We start from the raw sequence: 20,887 nt of genomic DNA on the forward strand, positions 1-20,887 counted from the left end.
AAGGTCACTGCACGCCATTAACCAATAAACTCTGTAAAGGTAAAATATTAGCCAAATAGGGGCTAAAAGGAGAGTATATCTATGCTCTTAAAATATGGATTTTTGTGTGATCTGATATGACCTTGACTCTTCATCTACAAATATCATTCGAGGTCATTGCATATATTTTGATCAAAGGCATCATGTGGGTGAAGTATGAGGCTGAATGGAGCAAAGGGAGAGAAGATATACTCCGGACAAGGATTTTTAAAAATATAATTCTGCTATGACCTTCACAGTTTCTTTTCACTGAAAATAGGTTCAAGGTCACTACACACCCTTTCACCCTTTACTCAAACGCTCTGCTTTTGTGAAGTCTGAGCCAAATAGGGGTTAGTAGAAATTATATATGCTCTCAAAAAAGGATTTTTGCATGATCCGATATGATCTTCACCCGTTACCTAGAAATTTCATGCAAGGTCACTGCACATCGTTTAACCATTGAGACACTCTGTGAGTATTAGCCAGATTGGACCAAAGGGAAAAAAGATATGCCCCAGACAAGGATTTTATATATATAATTCTGCTATGACCTTAACCTTGTACCTAAAAACATGGTTCAAGGTCACTGCACATCCTTCAACCAAAGGAACCCTGTGGATGAGGTATGAGCCAGATTGGGCCAAGGGGAGAGAAGCTATGCTCCTGTCAAGCCATCTCGGATGGACAGACGGACAAATTGATCACTAGAAGGCGCCCGCATAAACATGCCATTTTATCTAATTTAAAATAGTATCCATGCTATCTGCCCATGGTGAATAGTCATCAAAACCATTCATCAGCAAAATTTGATTTCCCTCCTTTTTAAGGTAGTATGGGACATAGATCTGTCGATATTAATGTGGATTAAAGTACTATATAATTGAAAAATTTTCACTGGTTTAGAATTTTCAAATTTTACAATATTTAACCAAAAAATAGCTTTTAAAAATATTTGAAAAGGTAAAAATTGTAAAAACCCCAGCGGGATTCGAACTCATGACTTACAGGTTCCTAGTAACCCTCTAACCCACTGTGCTAAGGAGTTAGGTGACCATTTTTGAAAAGAAACTACATTTACTTATATAATTACACTTTATTCTATTGTTTATTTCGATAAACAATACGTCACAACATGGAAGTGTCCCATATCACCTTAAACTCGGAACACCTCTGACCTAATAAGATCGCCGCATTAAATACAAAGTTTGATTTAACTCTAATTTGTTTATCATCAAGAAATTCTGCATCGCTGACAAATAAAGTTTTCTTCTGTATAATGAAATACCAATTAACTGACTATTTGGACAATAGCAAGTTTATTGTCCCACTCCACAGTAGTGCTGAAACGAATACCATAAATCAGTATTCGAATATTCGTGAGTACTATTCGATTCGTATTCGAATATTCGTAGACGTCATAGACAATGTATTAAGCATATATGATAGTTTGTATTACGAAGTGGGTGTATGTGTAGACTGCTTAAACATGTCCGCTCGAAGTTGACACTTAATGCATGAGTATCCATTGAATTGGGTGCGCATTTAATCTTTAAGCAAATAATAATATACTGATTTTTTAAAAATTTCCATCAACTACAATCAAAAGATTAATTACTTCTTTAATAATATACTGCAGTCCTCACTCCTGTATGAGACCGATACCTAACTTTGTAAGTCAGTCCAAATATTTCCGCCATGTTTGATATAGTATTAAACAGAAAACTGATAACGCTCATAACTCCGGAAATGTTCTGTTTATTTAAAAAAAAAACAAATTATATCGAGGTATCTTTTATAAAAAAAACTTTCGATGTACCTTTCGATATTAACTCTCCGTAGCTCACACTCGTTCAAACAGTTAAGAAATTTTTTTCTTCCGCGTCTGACATGAATTGAAAAATCCAGAATGTTTGTCTCCGTTCGATGTAAACCCTGCTCTTACTTTCAAGGTAAACAAGCATGGCGGAAGAGTCTATTACTGGGTTAAGTAATAGACTCTACCAAGCATGGCAGTCATAGATGGCGTTATATTTACTTTCCTTCCAAGTAAAATGAAATAACACGATGCGACATAGTTTACAGAGCTTGATATGGGTGTTTAACATGTGATCGAATATTCGAATGCTAAGTATACATTCGAATATTAGAAATTTATTATTCATTCGCGAATATTCGAACATTCGTTTCAGCACTACTCCACAGCAACTATTTCCCTTGGCTTTGCCTCATTAAATAGTTGCTGTCTTTGGGGACAATAAACTTGCTATTGTCCTCATACCCAGTAAATACTAAATAGGCATATAATATCCCATCCACCTACATTTCATGTTATATAACCTCCCGTTTGTAACCTTCAATTTCACTGTAAAGTCAACATATCTGTCATAGCCGCAAGTTTCACAATTTATTTCTGCTTCTCATGTACTTAAAATTAGGGGCCTTAATATTGCTTACCAATTCCAACAAGAGACATCCCTCTAACTATTGATAATCATTAAAATTCATTTCATGAATCTACGCAACAATGATAAACCTTCAAGTACAGTCACTCTCAATTTTACAAAAATATTGACGGTACTTTATCCGAAACTGTTCCTTGTACCTTTAACTTAGTACACTAACATTTTTATGAAAAGACTAAGAAAGCTAATGCAATTCTGAGAAAAAGAATACCACATATTGCCAATTCCATTGAGGTTTAATAAAAATATGGCCATTTAAGTGAACCCACCATTTCCAATTTCCTTTAGTAAACACAGATTTACAGGGTTCTCCATAGTAAAACATCTTTACCTGACCTTTTAGAGGTCAACTTTTGTTCAACCACCTTTAAAAAGAAACCTTATTCAATACAACATACGCCTACATGATATAATCATAATAAAAGCTTCACATCACTTAGAAATACCCTTACATGTATACCCCCCACCCCTCAATCTTTTGATTTTCATAAAAAGTCATGGTTTGAAATGTTTTACCTAATTTTATGAAACGTGTGGCAATTTCCTTGAGTAATTTCTCACACATATTTGAAAACAATCATCAATGATTCTAAAATTTGATCTTTATTTGTTTATTGTATGATTTGTACCATTTTAATTAACAAATAGACAGCTGTCCTGCTTGTGATTTCTTGTTTTCATGAAAAAAGTAAGCTAACAATCATATTTAGTGAATATCTAATCTATTCTGATTTCTAGTCTCCTTCTAACCATGCTAAAACAGTAAGTTACAACCTACAAGTTAGACATCTGCCTTAAATTAAAATTAAATTCAAACACACCCAGGTAGCTGGAGACAGATCGAGTTGATTTCCATGAAAAATTTTCAAGTTTGACATGTTTTTCTACTTTTTTTATGCATATATACCTTAGAAAGGTAGAAATAGGTTGTTTCTTGTTCATTTCAAAAGTAATTATCATAGCAGATGTTATTTCAAAGTCAAATGTACATTTACATATCCTACATGTAATCTTAATGCAGACAATTAAATAGAGGGGGGGGGGGGGGGAGGGATTTTTCAATTATGTAAACACATCTAAATATCTTTATGAAATAAAAAATAAAGGATACATAATTGCATACTTTTATTGAAAAACAAATTTTCACAGCAATTATGAATTTCTTTATAAACAGCCTTAATTTTGTTTTCATAATTTCTTATCAAACACAAACCACAACATGGCATGATGCTTTCTTCAAGTTCCATTATTGTTCATGCATTATCGGATTTAATTTGAATTACCGGTAAATAGTCTGTAGAACACAAGGAATATGCATGTGGATAGAGGTGACAGGTTAATCTCAGGAGCTGACCCACAAGAATCAACAGGTACAGGTAAAAGCCATGTGGTAACAAGAGTCTGTTTTGAGCTGAAATAAAAAAAATAATAATTAGCTGTGTTTACATACATGTACTAGTAATAGCTGTGTTTACATTAACATATGCATAGTATATCTGGAAAAAATACACTGACCATGCAGTGTAATAGGTATGACATATCCCAATACATGACATAACATTTAGGCAGTAAAAGATCAAAAATTTGCATATCAAGTCATAATATAATATTAAAAAATTTTCATAGGTATAAACACTTATCAAATTGAGAGAGAGAGAGTTTGAGAGAGAGAGAGTTTATTACCATACTTGTAGTGCAACAGTCAATATTTCAATTCGTAAATTACAAACGAATATTACCCACCGAACAGCGTCAAAGTACATGTACTGGTATTAGCTTCTGGTATACCATTTTTTATCAATTCTACTGCGTTTTTTTTTTTTGCAAATAAATTAGCAAGGGTTTTTGCTTATTTTCTTATAAATCACATGTTTTAAAAACAATACTATGTGTAATAAGCATAAAACATGTATGAGTAAACTTAATGAAGAATTTTTAATAGATTATTTTTCACAGAATGTGGTACATTACATGTATGTCAATCTTTATAAAACTAGCGTATATTTCGTGCGCCATAAATTGCAAGTTTTTTGTAAATATCATTTACTTGCATGATAGGTATATGGGTCATTCTCAAAAAAGGTGGTATTGGGTTGTTCAAGGGCACTAGAAAGTATAATCCTTGATTTTTGCCAAGTTTCACTTTTGTGCTACCTTTGGATATATATTAGCATACATATTGGCACATAAACAGTTAATTCTAACAAAATCTTAAAAATTTAGAAAGTTTATAAGTTGATTTTTTCACATTATTTGACTGTTCCCACTCAGAGTTTGCGACTTTAAATAGGTTTTGTAAGGTAGTAAGACCATTTTTTATTAAAATAATAGGGTCAAGAGATAAAAGGTAAGTAAAATACCTCTCTCAAGCAAAAAGACGAAGAAAATATATGAACAATAATTTTCAGCGAGATCAAGTTTGTCTGTACATGTTTTTATGTCCATGGTGTAACGAAACAAAATATTGGTGTGTAAGAGTTGCTATTCTTAGTAATTTGAAAGATAATTGATGCCTCCTTATTCCCATTGTATAGCTATAAACAATGATAGAAGACAAAATAGCTGAAGATGAAATTTACTCAATTTTTTTAATGATAAGTAAGTAGAAATAAATGTGTAACTTTTTATATTGTCTTTGGGCTAACAGGAAATACTTAGGAAAAAGAAATATTTAGACACTCTGGAAAACAGACAAACTATTGCTATGTGTTGTTGTAGCAGATAATATGCTCTTTTACTCTGAGGGAGCAGTAATTATTTAGCAGAGACAAATTAATTCATAAATATGTCCTTTGTGTAACAGTCCTTGGTGTAACAAGAACAAAAAGTTACACCATAGACTATCACTGTTATCCCATAGACTATAATTTACATACTTTATTTTTTTGGGAAAGATATGATGAAATTATTCAATAAATATATCACAATGTATCACATTTGTTAGTTTATGCTTATATATAATGTTGAAGCATCTGTTTGCTGTAGATCTAGATTATTTCTCAATCATGCAATATTTTGTTACTCCAAAGACACATACAATTAACACCAAGGACACAAGACCTAAAATATTCATTTTAAAAAAATTCAGCATTGTCAAATCAAATCAAATTTATCAATTCAAGTATAATTAATATTGAATTTGATATTGGACTTACAGCTTAAGCCAAATTTTCCCTAAAAAATATTATTTGACTTTAAACAAAATGTGTTACCAAGGACTTTTAATGTTACACAAAAGAGTATTTCAATTCCCATGCATGTATTTCTGATAGAAAAATTAATAAAACAAGTACCGGTATTGTATAAATACATTTTATGACAGATTATGCAATGTAGTATAATAAAATACTAAAATTATTCATCAACTAGATAAAATGGTGTCCATGGTGTAACATGTTGTGTCTTTTGTATAACAAACTTAAATTTTACGCCTGAACTTGCAGAGAATAACAGTAACATGTATAATATATCCGCTGAAAAGTGCATTTGGTAATTTTGAATTCATTTAAAATACATTCAAGCTTTCAAAACAAATTGAAATATTAAAACTTTGATTCTTATAACAGGCAATGTCCATGGTGTAGCATAAGTGTCCTTGGTGAAACATACTGGAACTAAATTGTGTAAATAATTTGACTTGAGGGGCACTATTATGCACATTGATAATGATTACTGTTAAATATATGCATTCATAAGTTATATCTATGAAAACATTCAGTTGTCTCTATTTTAAAATCTGATATTTTTGTGTTTAAATAAAGGTTGTCCTTGGTATAACATTTGGACTAACAATAATTGTCCTTAGTGTAACATCCCTTATTTTGTTTTTATTTTCAAAGATTTTTCAAGAAATATTGAGGTTTTTTCACTTAAGATTATTTTTCATGTCACTTACAAGTGTCTCCCAAAAAAAATCAGGCATTAAATGGAGAAGAAGTTTTCAGTGTGCAATACAATGTCATGAGATAGATGCATATTTCTCATTCACAAACCAAATATGAAAAATTAAGGAAAATACATTATCAAATTCTTGTTTTATGATTAAGTTCAAGAAAAACTTCAAAAAATTTAACTTTAACACCAAACCAAATGCATGAACAATAAGATTTAATGAAATTTATGAATATTTCTTATGTGTTACACCAAAGACTGTTTTCTTTTCATGTGGTTGTAAATATCATATTTTTATAGATTTTCATTTGATGTACTGTTGGCATATTTTAGCAAACAAACATCATGATATGCCCGATACAAACTATGATAAATTCAATCTGGTTGTAAGTACTTTGTTTTTAAACAAGTGATACTTGAAAAAATCCACCTTTTTTGAGAATGACCCATATATGGTCTAACCAAAATTTTCTTCATAAAGCTACAGCTGTATGTACCACATATATGTTTTGTCACAAGTATACATTTAAAAAAAAAACAACCCAAATTCCAACAGTTGAAATAAACTCAACTCATTCTCTGATAAGTTCATTGTGTTTTGTGCGTGCATATCTTATTTGTCTGCTGCAACAGCAGCCAATCAGCGGTAAGCTGAATCCACAAAAAGAAAGTTTGTGTTTTAGGAGCGGGTAAATTGTTTATGCGACACTGTCAAGAAAACCACACCAAATAATAACAAGAAACATAAATATTCACTTATATGTATTGTGTTGTAAAGTAAAAGTTTTTAACACTTATTGCATCTTGCAAAACATGTGATGACCCTTAATCATCTGTCATATATCTGATATACATGTATATGTAAAAGATGGGAGAAATAACGACGGAACAAACTGGGATTCGAACCTGGCCCTCTGAATCTCTAGTCAAGTGCTCTACCAACTGAGCTACATGTATCTGGCACCGGTATTCAAACCAGTCTGACCGTCACATTCCTTCCCCCTTAAATGATCTTCACCCTCGAAGATCAACCCTGGCAGGAGTTAACCTGTTAGTTCCAGGGGTTGGTCACAACACCAATATTGTAACAGGATGGGAGAAATAATGAAGGACCAAACCGGGATTTGAACCTGGGCCCCCTGAATCTCTAGTCAGGTGCTCTACCAACTGAGCTATCTGGCACTGGTATTCAAACCGGTCTGATCATCACATATATAAAGAATTATTTTAAACAATGTTGTTCAATAAAAAATAACACGCGCAACCTTCAGTTTTTGTCTGTAATTAATCAATATTGGCGTGCGATTAGTTCTCGCCGAGTACCATTTCTCACCAGTGCATTCACTGCATTGTTACGTCATTTTATCAACACATAAAATTATATACGAAAATATGATGTAACAGTGCACCAGCGAGAAATGGTCCTCGGCGAGAACTGCTCGCAGGCCAGTACTGCCAGTAGTCAGATTAAAAAAAGAGAATAAAAAATTACATTTAAAACATTAACAAGGACAATTTAAGTACACATCATAACTGCTAAACAAGAAAAATTATGTGAACTGGTAGAATAGTACGCATAGTTCTAACTTGTAACCTACATGTACAAGTACATGTACCGGGTACCCGTTGGTCTGCTAAACCTTTCTAATGATACAATGATTGGCATCATAAAGATATTAAAGTCATGTTTTAACTCTGAAGTCTGAAGTATACAATTTTATTTACTTGAAGTTATGTCTACAGGATATTCATGACTACATTTGGAGTCTTCTGCACAAGAATATATGATATGTTTCTAATTAGACCCTGCTTTGAATTTTGAGTTGAAAATTCACAATCTGTTATTTTTTTACATAGATAAATTCAGTTACCCTTTCCAGTCCCCCATGAACCTCGAGCGAGTCTAAACATCCATGAAACATGTAAAAATTACACGTTAGTAAACAAACACCCACACCATAACACAACAACAAACAGTGTGCACGTACTTACATGTACATCTATACTATATACTAAATTTTAACTTTAACTTTTTTAAACTTTAAAAGGAGTAAAAGCCTCACCTTCTTCAGTAACATCCACATAAATCACACACTTTAATGTCCATCTTTTCTCCTTTATTACTCGTAGCTTATCAACGGCTGATCGTCGACAGAAGTGTGGCTGTCAGAATTTCCTCGTAAACGATTCACACGAGAAAAATATCCTCCTTAAACAAATATGTAGTATTGTTCCCTGTGCATGTTCATATGTTTCACAGTAAATTGAAAATGCATTTGTACATCGAAAGAATACACAACTTCTCTTCTGCATTACGGCTCTCTCTTTTCTACAATGCCGTTCGTTACTGTTTACCCAAACAGAAAAAATAGCCTACGGGATCATATCAATGACTTGTGTGTAAATCATGGTTTTGAGCTGATTTCGGTATAGGAAAATTTCACATGCAAATGAGTTAATGGATCATGATTCTCAGGTGATCCGGTAAACTAAACAAATTGCAAGAAAACCATGGTCCTGGTATGATCTGTTGTGACTAACAACTCATATCAAAACCATGGTCCTGGTATGATCTGTTGTGACTAACAACTCATATCAAAACCATGGTCCTGGTATGATCTGTTGTAACTAACAACTCATATCAAAACCATGATCCTTATATGACCTGTTAAAGGACATGCAATTATACAATAATTTCTTAAAGAAAAAAATGACCACTTGATTTATATTTTGCAACAGACAATTATATAGTTTTTAATATTTGAAATACATTGTCAATTACCAAATATGAAAAATAGTATACATATATGTCACATGAACTAGCTGTATCGTTAAGCCAATATAATCTGAATTAGAGCACAGGATCAAAGTCTTCCATAATTTAGATGATAATTATACTGTTATTTCAAACTCTTCTAGCAATTATTACATGAATTGTTCAAATTAAAATATTATGTATGCATTTCAAAACCTAACTGCAGGTCTGTAGCTCCTGGTCTGAACATAATGATACATGTACATCCATGCATTAGTTGCTTGCTTCACTTAATAAATCACTTGATAGTGTATTGTAAATTAGTCTTTATAAAATATTATTTACCTCAAGTGAATAAGAATATATTCCCCCAAAATACTTCCATAAATTCACTTTATAAATATGCCGAGATAGAGCAAGATGCCCAACAATAACAAATTTTCCGGACATGTACATCACATTAAGGCTCCAAGATGAACATTCAAAAATTTGCAACTCAACTTCCTGTTATGCAGAAATCTTAATTCTTAGTGGTCAGTTTTTCTGGCAATTAACGAATCATTTCAAACGCATGTTCTGTTGCCTTCTAAGATAATAGCACATACCAGAATCACAAGAAAATCATAGCAGACTCAAAACCAAGAAACAAACCACATCAGGATCATACTTCCTTATTTGTCACCTATGATTTGGGTATGATTCATTTAATGGATCATGTCTAAATCATAGAACAAAATCATGAATTTGTGAGTTGGATATGATTTTTAAGTGATTTTGATATGATTTCTTAAGAAAAATTTCTGTTTGGGTACATTCGGCGCGCGCGCGGGGGTTACAAACAGGGGCGCCCCGACAAATAGTTGCACATAGAACGTTAAAATAATGTGTGTTCATTGAATTCATAAATGATATAGATGAAAAAAATGAAATTGAATCACAACTATTTATCTAAGATGCAACACAACGTAATGCAGTAAATGCCTGGGCCTTAAAGTGGCATTTGTTCGCTTGTGTGTCTATGTAGACAAATTAACTCGTTCATGTAACGTTACGATTCACACATATTTGTTTTATGAAATTTGATAAAAATAGGGCACAGAACTTTTTAAATTTGATACCAAATGACATCATTTAATATATTAACAATAACTGAATATTTTTTTTTCATAAAATGATAACGATTTTTGCTATTAGAAAAATACGTGTATGAGCTGCTGACCCCTAATTACAGGGGCCAGCCCTTTTTTCTTAATTTTAAATGAAAGCTCTCATTATTCTAAACAACTTTTGTTCTATATGTATTAACAAATTATTTTTAGTTTAAAGGTTATTATACAAAAAGCAACAAAATTTCAGACCCCCCAAAACCTTAAACTTTACCGGCAAATAGCTTAAAAACTAAAAAACATTTTGCCACAATTTTCATGCCAGCAAAACTATAAAATGTTACCAACAATCCTGCTAAATTTCATGCAACTATCTTTTGTAGTTCCCGAGATCAACTCTGGACAAAAGACCCCCCAATTTTCAATTAAAGGGCAATAACTCATAACCGGAAGTGAATTTTAAAAATTTGAAAAAAACGTCCCCAGATATTAACATTGTCTACATACCCTGAAAGTTTCATAACAATCAGACATCAAATGTACGAGAAATGGCCTACACAAAATTTGCGGATAAAAAAAAAAAATAATAATAAGAAACAGTAGAATAACAGAAGGGTTTTCCGTTGAAAAACGGAAAACCCTAATAATAATAATAGAATTGAAAAAGAAACCGAAGAATAATAGAAGGGTCTTCCGCTGAAGACGGAAGACCCTAAAAAGTTGACTTTATATTGATTATTTAGCACAAAATTAGCAAAAACGTTCAATGTTGGTAAAGATAGATAACTCTTACGTAGAATTCATACGCCTGCCGAGGAAATCTGGACGCCTGCCGTTTATTAATTTGATGGATTATGTTACCTTTTTCTTTGATATTTTATTTCTTTTAACTAATTAGATGATAATAGAAATCAAAAGTTGATTTTATATTAATTAATTAACACAAAATAAGGAAAAATCGGGTAAGCTGATAGCTCTTACTAAGAAATCGTACGCCTGCCGAGAAAATGTATACGCCTGCCGTTTATTTGATGGATTATCTTATTTATTTCTTTGATATTTTAGTTAACTTAGCTTAATAATTGATAACAGAAATAAAAAGTTGACTTTAAATTCGTTAATTAACACAAAATTAGTGAAAATCGGGAAAGTAGATAACTCTTACGCAGAATGCATACGCCTGCCGAGAAAATCTATACGCCTGCCCTTTATCTGATAGATAATTTTTTTTCTTGGATACTTTATGTTTCCTAACTAAATGCATGATCAAAGAAATAAAAGGTTATTTTGTATTCGCTGTTTAATGAAAAATATTATTAAAAATGTTCAAAGTCTGTTAAGAAGACAAGAGTTCTTACCCTGTTTACGGCTACCGAGACACTGAGTGGTAAGCCTGCTGATTTAATCATTTATCGACGTCTTTTATTTTTATTACTTGAAAAACTTCAGCTTTTTACATAGTTATCGTTATACTGTATTAGTGTTTTTATACCCTTATTCTTTTGTTGCAATTAATTAAAGATATATTACAAACACGAATCAGGGACATATGTACTGTTATATACATGTACATGACTTTTGTATGTCTCGATCTGCTCGAATTTTAAGATTAAAGATGGTCTTTAGTTTTTCGAAGAACCCTTAAAATATGCATGTATTTTACGTATAGTCAAAATATTTTATGTTTTATATATTCGTACGATCTAAAAGTGGTGTCTGAAATAAGAAAGAAAGTATACTGATGTGAATATATATATAACTAGATACGATCTCGTTACGAGTAACGAGTAGGTCTTCCGTTCAATTTTTAAACGATACGATTAAAATATCAATGAAAATTTAGTATTCCCCTCTCAACCACTCCCTTTCAGATAATGCATACCATTGTCAATATCCTTTGAAATGCTTAACACAGACTTTTGCTTTTTCACATACAGCACATTTAAGGTTTGAGATTTTAGTCCCCTAAAATCCCTAATTACGTCATCAATTTGTTTAGAAAAGAGTTTTACAAACTGATATTGTCACGACCAACAACGTTGTTTCTATAATGCATTACAAAATCTTTGTAAAAGATATGTGTAATAGACATAGGGTCCAGCCCTTTAGATCCTTAATGGGGACAGAAATTCGTGTTTTGATTCATGGAATCGATATAATTCATCAATGCAAACATTTTCTCTTCTACGATGCTTAACAAAATATGTCTCCTTTTCTAGATTTATTGCGTCAAAGTTTAAGTACTTTGGCCCCTACAAATCCCTTATTACGTAATACGTAGGCGTGGCAATGATTTTTTCCTGATAGATATTGTTACAATCAACAACTTTGCTTCTATAATGCATTACAAAATCTTTATCATTTTTAAGTTATCTGTAATAGAGTTTCCGAGTGTCTTGGCCCCTAACTTAAGGGGCCAGCCCCTTTTTCTTGAATTCAATCGAGAGGTCTCACAATTCTGACATTTTTTGTACTTACACCTGTTTTAAATTGTTTATTTATTTTGCTATACAAATGTTTGAATATTTTAGGGGCCAGCTCTCTAGATCCTTAATGGGGACAGTCATTGGTGTTTTGTTTAATGAAATGGATTTAAATGATAAATGCAAATATTTTCTCTTTTATGATGTCTGACAAAATATTTCTACTTCTCTAGATATATTGCGTCAAAGTTTAAGTACTTTGGCCCCTACAAATCCCTAATTACGTAATAAAGGGGCGTGGCATTGATTTTTTCTGATAGATATTGTTACGATCAACAACTTTGCTTCTAGAACGCATCAAAAATCTTTATCATTTTCAAGTAATTTGTATTAGAGTTTACGAGTGTCTTGGCCCCTAATTTAAGGGGCCAGTCCCTTTTTCTTGAATTCAATCGAAAGGTCTCACAAATTCTAACACTTTTTGCTCTTACGTCTATCTAAAATTGTTGATAATTTTTTAGATATAAATTATTGAATATTTTAGGGGCCAGCCCTCTAGATCCTTAATGGGGACATACATTGGTGTTTTGATTGATGGAATCGATTAGAATCATCAACGCAAGCATTTTCTCTTCTACAAAGCTTAACAAAATATGTCTCCTTCTCTAGATATATTGCGTCAAAGTTTCAGTACTTTGGCCCCTAAAAATCCCTAGTTACGTAATAAATGGGCGTGGTCATGATTTTACCTGATAGATATTGTTACGGTCAACAACTTTGCTTCTATAATGCATTACAAAATCTTTATCGTTTTTAAGTTATTTGTATTAGAGTTTATAAGTGTCTTGGCCCCTAATTTAAGGGACCAGCCCCTTTTTCTTGATTTTATTGGAAAGAACTTTTGATTATCTACCACTTTTGTTATATATGTTTTAACAAAATATTAAATGATTAAAAGATACAGATCAAAATGTATGAAATTTTTGATGCAAAATTCGTATCCAATTTTCGAGCCTAGGCGAGCTCAAAGAAATGGCGCCACTGGCGCAAAAAAAATACGTTCTGCACATCTTCAAACTATGGTCTACCTATCCTGAAAATTTCATATTTATATCTCTTATAGTCTCTGAGCTTATGTCTGCACAAAATAGGTCGTAAAAACTGACAAAATCGGCCGTAAATCAGAACCGGAAATGACGATTTCAAAATTTAAAAAAACTTCTAGAACTATGACCACTGGCAATCATCTGTGAAAAAATGGTCGAAATCGGCCGAATAGTTTTCGAGATATCGCGTGCACAAAATTTGTGGAAAAAAATAATAATAATAATAATAAGAAACAGTACGAAAACAATAAGGTCTTCCGTTGGAAACGGAAGACCTTAATTAATGCACTGTTATACCCGGTACTAAGTTCAGAAATACGTATGGAGTCAAACTGTAAATACTGTGTTGGGTGAACATGTAAATACAAAATTCAAGACATGTAATGGAAATAAATATTTACACCAACTCATGATCAATCAATTCAAAAGATGCAATTCGACAATTTCATTTCTTTAGAGAAGTGGACTGGCATAACCTTTATCCGTGTATGAAGGCTATATAATGTATTTCTTAAATAAACAGGCTAACGTACTTGAATTGTGTAAGCATTCCAGATTTTATAAATATTTATGCTCCTCAATTATTAATTCTAGTAAATGTATATGGGGAAAGGTTAGACTTTTTAAGCTAAGTGCATTTACATTTTCATACACAATTAGTTCTGTACAATGTTTGTAACTGTTTACATCTTGAAAAAAATTTTCATCTCAAGACTTTCACTGCCTAGTTCACCAAACTATATATCTAAATTTCTAGATTCTGATTTTGTTTCGCTGCGTTTTTAAAATCAAATATTACACAGGACATTCATAAGCCTGTAGCAAAATTTTACATTGCATTATATCAGTGTAGCGGATAATTATTCCATTCAAGGGAAGGGGGGGGGGGGGGTATCAGTTGAACCGTCTTTTTCTAACAAGAAAATCTAACATAGACTTAATCATACCCAACTATAGACTTTTGAAACCCAATACACGCTTAACCTTCCAGTGATGACTTATTCTGTTCGTCGAAGAAAAAAAAGCAGACTTAAAGAGCATTCAATTACCAAATCAAAGCAGCTGGACTCTGTAGGTTGATATCATATTCAACACAATCAATACACCGGTATAATTATTGCAGCTAGAAGTTCAGTATATGCTTTATTTTGAGGTTATCATTCAGTATTAAGTTTAATTTTTCCAAGCTGATGAAAATGTGACCGGATTAAAATTTTACGATTTATGGTCTAAGTTTTTAATGGAGAAAAAAAGAACCCTGGTTTAATGATTAACGTTGTTAAGTGATTCAAATCATGTCAATTTATAGTCTTGGTTATAAGCCTTGACTGTCTCGTAAATAATAACAAATGATGTTAATTTCCCCCTACAAAATAAGTTTTGTTTTTCTGTATATTTTATAAGCTTCTCGAAGATATATAGTAACACAAATGTTTCAAAGTTTACGGTTATGAATGGACTATACACGTTTTATGAAGAGACGTAAGTCTGACCAATTAAAAACTGATGGCTTATTAATAAGAAATAGGTTTTTTTATTAAGTGCTTGTACATGATATATACATATATAAGGATAAAATGGTATTATTCTTCAATTTCATATAGATGCATAAAAAATACAAATATAAGAGTCAGAAACCATGATATGGCGACCTTGCTCTATCAATTGGAATAATTAAAGTGGACTGCAAGGTTTTAATAATACTTTTGGGTTAATAATTAGGTGTAATTTCAAAGGCTATACATAGTATCTTAAGACATACTTAGGTAGATCGACTCGTTCATAACTATTTTTTCAGTCACCTAAAACACAAGAGAGAAAGAGAGAGAGAGAGAGAGAGAGAGAGAGAGAGAGGGGGGGGGCTTGTGTACAAGGTGTGTGCTTCGCGGTCGTCTTCCAATATACAGGTAGGTAAGGTCTATTGTTTCTTAAGAGACAAAAAACCGTTCAATTCACACAGAATACACAAGAAACTAACACGTGTGTGTATACACGTGTATCAGTAGAGCAACGATCCCTATAGTTATATTTGGACATGATGTAGCCCCAACCCCGATTCGCCCAAAATATTATAGCAAAAACATAATGAGTAAATTATTTTGTTATTAGTACATGATTTGAAATAAAATTAGATAAAAATACATTAATCTGTTTGTGCATGTTCAGATTGTGGTCCCGTTTTTTTATTTACAAAACTGTGAGTGTAACCGTTTGAGGGATAGTGAAGTGAGTGATATTGTAAGCCGTATGGTATGATTATATACATTGAAGAATCGATAATTACGAATGCATGCATTATTCTTTCTTTTCTTTTTTCTTTTTTTATTAAGACCTCCAAGACCTACGCTTAAGTATAGTCAGTATGGTTGATTAATATAAAAATTTTACGTTCATCAAGTTCAAAGACAACCGATCTGCATAGAATATTGCGTTCATTTTTGACTCAGAAAATTTTTACTCATGAAATAAATTCAAACCGAAAAAACCACCACGTTCAGATGTCGAACATTTGGAATGTGAACGTCTTACGCTTACCGACTCGCTGCAGTTTTCTCCATTTTTTTATTGAAAATTTTTCTAATGAAAAATACATGTACTAGAACAGGTGAACGCAGGTGCAACTACATTTAGTTTTTTTTTTCTTGATATTTGAATTGTTTCCCTTAATGAAGAGAGAGAGAAAGAGAGGGCAGTGGATGGAAAAGACTGAGAGAGGAGAAAGAGAGGAAGTGAAAGAAGGAGAGGAGACAGATAGGGAGAGAGAGATAGAGATGCAAGAAAACAGCTTAATTACTTGCTTTAACACGCAAACAACTATATACACGTATGTACACGCCACGTTTCTAAAGCCCTCTCCTTTCTCATAAGGGTCTCCATATATAGCAGTGCATGGCGTCGGAAGCAAATTGAAAGTGGGTGTGTGGGGGGGGGGGGGGGGGGCTGAACCCTCTATGATGCTATGTGCCCATTGGTTAGGTCTAACTTAGCAAAAAAAGCTGGGGGATCAGCGCCCCCCCCCCCCCCGTTCCGGCGCTTATGTATAGGAAACCACTGATATCACGATTACTGTAGGTTTACATTTTTAAAACACGATATTTATCCAGTATTTAGAAAAACTTAAAAACAGGATTGGTCTATAAACCAAAAGATCGTGGAACAATATTATAGATCAACCCTTGTGATCAGTAAGCTGTCATAGATTAGGATATTTCAATATCAATGTTCTTGCTAACAATAACAGTGTTAGTATAACTCATTAACGTCTATCAAATATTTATATCATTCACCATTCATTGATTTTTTGGTGGTAGATCTAAGAATTTTTCTTTGGCTTTGTAAATGATTTTCACTCACGGAAGTGGGGTAATGGAGTCCCCACCTCCCTTGGAAAATATTTTTTTTTAAATACTAGTAAAATCACCAAAAATTTGCCTCGACACCCCCCCCCCCCCCGGACAGACCTAAATACTACCCCCCCCCCCCCCCGAAAATAATATATACTGGATGCACACGTTTCGTGTTACGTTTTAATATCATTGAAATCTAATTGTTATGTCTTTATTTGTTTACTTGGTAAAGTTAAATGAAATATGAAATATTGTTTGAAAATACAAGATAATCAATTTTTGCGTTAGGCGAAAAGTTATGATATTGATTAATAGTATCCCTCTTTACAACACAGAAAGGTTTATTTCATTCTTATTCTATGATCATGTACACAGTTGACTGAAGAAAAAAATTAATGAAAAAATCATATCATGCAATTATATAGATCTATAGACGTGTTGATAAATCTTACCCTGTATTTCTATCATAAAAAGCTTCAGTGACAAGCGTAATAATCAAAATATTAAATTCTGATAGAAAACAAAACTTTGTCAAACTTAAAAAGGGATGACATACATATATCATACTCGTATCACCCGACTTCATATAATATGATGAATCAATAGCAGCAATAAGTAAAGTTCTGAACATAATTCTAAGACAAAATGTTAAGTCTATTTAGCAATCTTAAGTAATTCATAAATTAGTTTATACAAAAAAAATGACATAAATAAAATGGCAAGCGTGCATATTAAATCGACAGTCGTAAGATTTCTGCATAAGAGTTTTCCCTTTATTTTTAAGGCCTGCGCATTTTTTTTCCTTTTCATCTATGCATGCTATTTAGTACTGTAAAATAAAATACTAACGTAAGAAAAATATTGAATCATCTTCAGGTAAACGGCCGGCTTATGGATTCCGCGCATATTTACCCATGTTTTTTTCTCATGTTGTGTTAATTAATTAAAAAATGTGGTAAATTTTTAATAATCTGATCATTTATCAAGTTAGAAAACATAAAATATGAATCAAAAAAATTAAAATCATCCACCAGGTAAGCGGCAGGCGTGTTCTCTTCTCGGCGGGCGTATGCATTCTGCGTAAGAGTTATCTACTTTCCCGATTTTCACTAATTTTGTGTTAATTAACGAATTTAAAGTCAACTTTTTATTTCTGTTATCAATTATTAAGCTAAGTTAACTAAAATATCAAAGAAATAAATAAGATAATCCATCAAATAAACGGCAGGCGTATACATTTTCTCGGCAGGCGTACGATTTCTTCGTAAGAGCTATCAGCTTACCCGATTTTTCCTTATTTTGTGTTAATTAATTAATATAAAATCAACTTTTGATTTCTATTATCATCTAATTAGTTAAAAGAAATAAAATATCAAAGAAAAAGGTAACATAATCCATCAAATAAACGGCAGGCGTCCAGATTTCCTCGGCAGGCGTATGAATTCTACGTAAGAGTTATCTATCTTTACCAACATTGAACGTTTTTGCTAATTTTGTGCTAAATAATCAATATAAAGTCAACTTTTTGTTATTATGATACTTATTTTAGTTAACTTAAATAAAATATCAAAGAAAATATTAAAATAATCCATCAGGTAAACGGCAGGCGTGCGGTTTTCTCTCGGCAGGCGTGTTTTCCCCGGCAGGCGTCGGCAGGCGTGTTTTAGTATGACCCGCTCAAAGACAGCATTGAGGTTTTCAGTTTTCACAATACGAAGAACATGAGAGTCTACGCCACTATCAAAGTAAAAAAAATCCCAACAATAATGGATCAGACAAACACATGATCGAAGTTGGCAGTAAAAATCTTATTCGAGATTGTTTAATGTCGGTTGTCAAGTCACAGAGCCTGAACCATGCTGAACCAACTTCCGCCCAAAAAGGCAAAAACGAGGTTTGTTGTATATATTTATTTAAGTGATCCATCAACAAGTGAAATGACTACCCATCTTATTTAACAAAAACTCAGAATGTGTACGGTTAAGTTATTTTTGCATGTTTTTAAGAAGGGGAAAGCTTAAGCAATTTAATTCTTACCACCGCTTTACTGAAAAGATATAAAAAGAGTTAAAAAAAATTATACCTTTCTCCATAGACCTCAATATTAGCTCCAAGATGTGATAAAGTTTTTCCTTTTTAACTTTTGTTCAATTTCAAAGGTGAATGACCCAATAAAATCATACAAAGATTTCAGTGTTCAAACTACCAATATTTGGTTTTAAACATAATAATTGTGGATGTGAAGCAATGCATTAAGTCAGCATTATATACTGATTTAGATAAGAGTTTTGACACGATAATGACTGCAAATCCCTTTCATTTGAAATGTATCTACATTTTTAATAACATGTTCAGGAATAATAATTCATTATTTCACAATATATAATAGGAAGAAACAAACAGGAGGCCCAACTAAAGTGGAAGAACGGAGAGAAGTGGAATACACTTGTAGGGTGGCAGTTATTTCAAGAACCCTGTCTTGAGTTCCTAGAAGTAGGTACAGTGAATCTTACAACACAACTCTGATATGTTAAATTTTAAAATGTGTCATTATGAAAATGTATGATATAATATCATTATTTTGATTGTAGATAATCTGTGAATCACGTGTGTTGTGCAACATTTTCCCTGAAAAGAAAAAGTGTTCCCTTTGGTTGCTATGTTGATGTAAATCCATTGGATGTACCACTTGATGTGCTTGCAAGTCACTCCACTTCTCGTCCAGTATACATGATGTACCCACAGAAAGGATATAAACATAAATTACACAAAAGTATATGCTTTGAAAATGCAAAAATTAACATGGACTGAATCTTACCATATGTATTATATGACAGTGTTGATGTATTGATAACTGAATGGGTGACTTTCAATAAATACACACTCGTTTGAAATTTTTGTTTGATTATTTTTTTCCTCCCTCCCTCGTAGGTTTTAAATTTTCATGTTACGTTAAACGTAGAAATAATTTTAAACAGCCTTACAGTCATTTGAGGTTTAGTTTATTTGGTCAAAAACACGAAACCATTGTAACAAAAGAGAGAGAGAGAGAGAGAGAGAGAGAGAGAGTCTGTATGTATAGAGAAATTAGTGATCAAGTGGTTCAGTAATTTGATAATTATTGTCTGAACAAGTATTCACCGGATGATATTTGGCTCGCTTCGCGTTGTACAATGCGCGGGCAGTAAAAGGGAACATTGTAGCGTCAAAAGATAGGGGCCCTTTTCTCATGACGGCAGTCATATGTCGTATCCTCTATGCTCCCAAGCTAAAACATAATTGATGAAAATGCTATATGGGATGTAATAAGCAACAATGAGCAAGAATTTTTAAGAAAAAGGGTTGTTCACCATGCACGTGCGTAATCCTGATTAAAAAATAGATAAGCGATATTTGTACGGCGGAAAGGGGGGGGGGGGGTCATCGCAACAAGTTGTTACATATGTATATCATATACCTAGTAGTGTATCAGCCCTGATACACGTGTTTTGGACTAGGTGAGACAGCAACCGGAAGCTAGGGCTGTATCGCCCTCGGGCCTGATATTTCTCTGTCTCAGCCCGTCGTCAAGGGGGTGTATTGCCCTCAAATTTGAAATTGATAATTTCCATATATCTCTGCTTCAAATTAAGACTAGTTTGTGAAAAAACGATAGAATAACGAATATATAATACAAATTATCACCTTACACGTCTGAATATTTTGATGTATTACCGAAAATTGAAAAATAATAATTCAAAAATAGCGCCAAAGAGAGATGTGTATCTAAGTAAGGG

The 20,887-nt window shown here is 32.6% G+C and overlaps 2 long non-coding RNA genes across 2 annotated transcripts; one reads left to right on the forward strand and one right to left on the reverse strand.

Moving 5' to 3' along the window:
• Positions 1-3,594: 3,594 nt before the first annotated feature.
• On the reverse strand, positions 3,595-8,723 carry LOC128162455 (uncharacterized). Its single transcript, XR_008240671.1, has 2 exons — positions 8,438-8,723; positions 3,595-3,894 (listed from the first exon to the last, which is right to left on the reverse strand). It is a non-coding gene; the product is annotated as an uncharacterized LOC128162455 (long non-coding RNA).
• A 10,069-nt stretch (positions 8,724-18,792) lies between these two features.
• LOC128163805 (uncharacterized) lies at positions 18,793-20,005 on the forward strand. The gene is made up of 3 exons (XR_008240863.1): positions 18,793-19,005; positions 19,501-19,604; positions 19,703-20,005. It is a non-coding gene; the product is annotated as an uncharacterized LOC128163805 (long non-coding RNA).
• The last annotated feature ends 882 nt before the right edge of the window (positions 20,006-20,887 follow it).

Source organism: Crassostrea angulata, chromosome 9, assembly GCF_025612915.1.
Source record: "Crassostrea angulata isolate pt1a10 chromosome 9, ASM2561291v2, whole genome shotgun sequence".
NCBI classification, from domain to species: domain Eukaryota; kingdom Metazoa; phylum Mollusca; class Bivalvia; order Ostreida; family Ostreidae; genus Magallana; species Magallana angulata.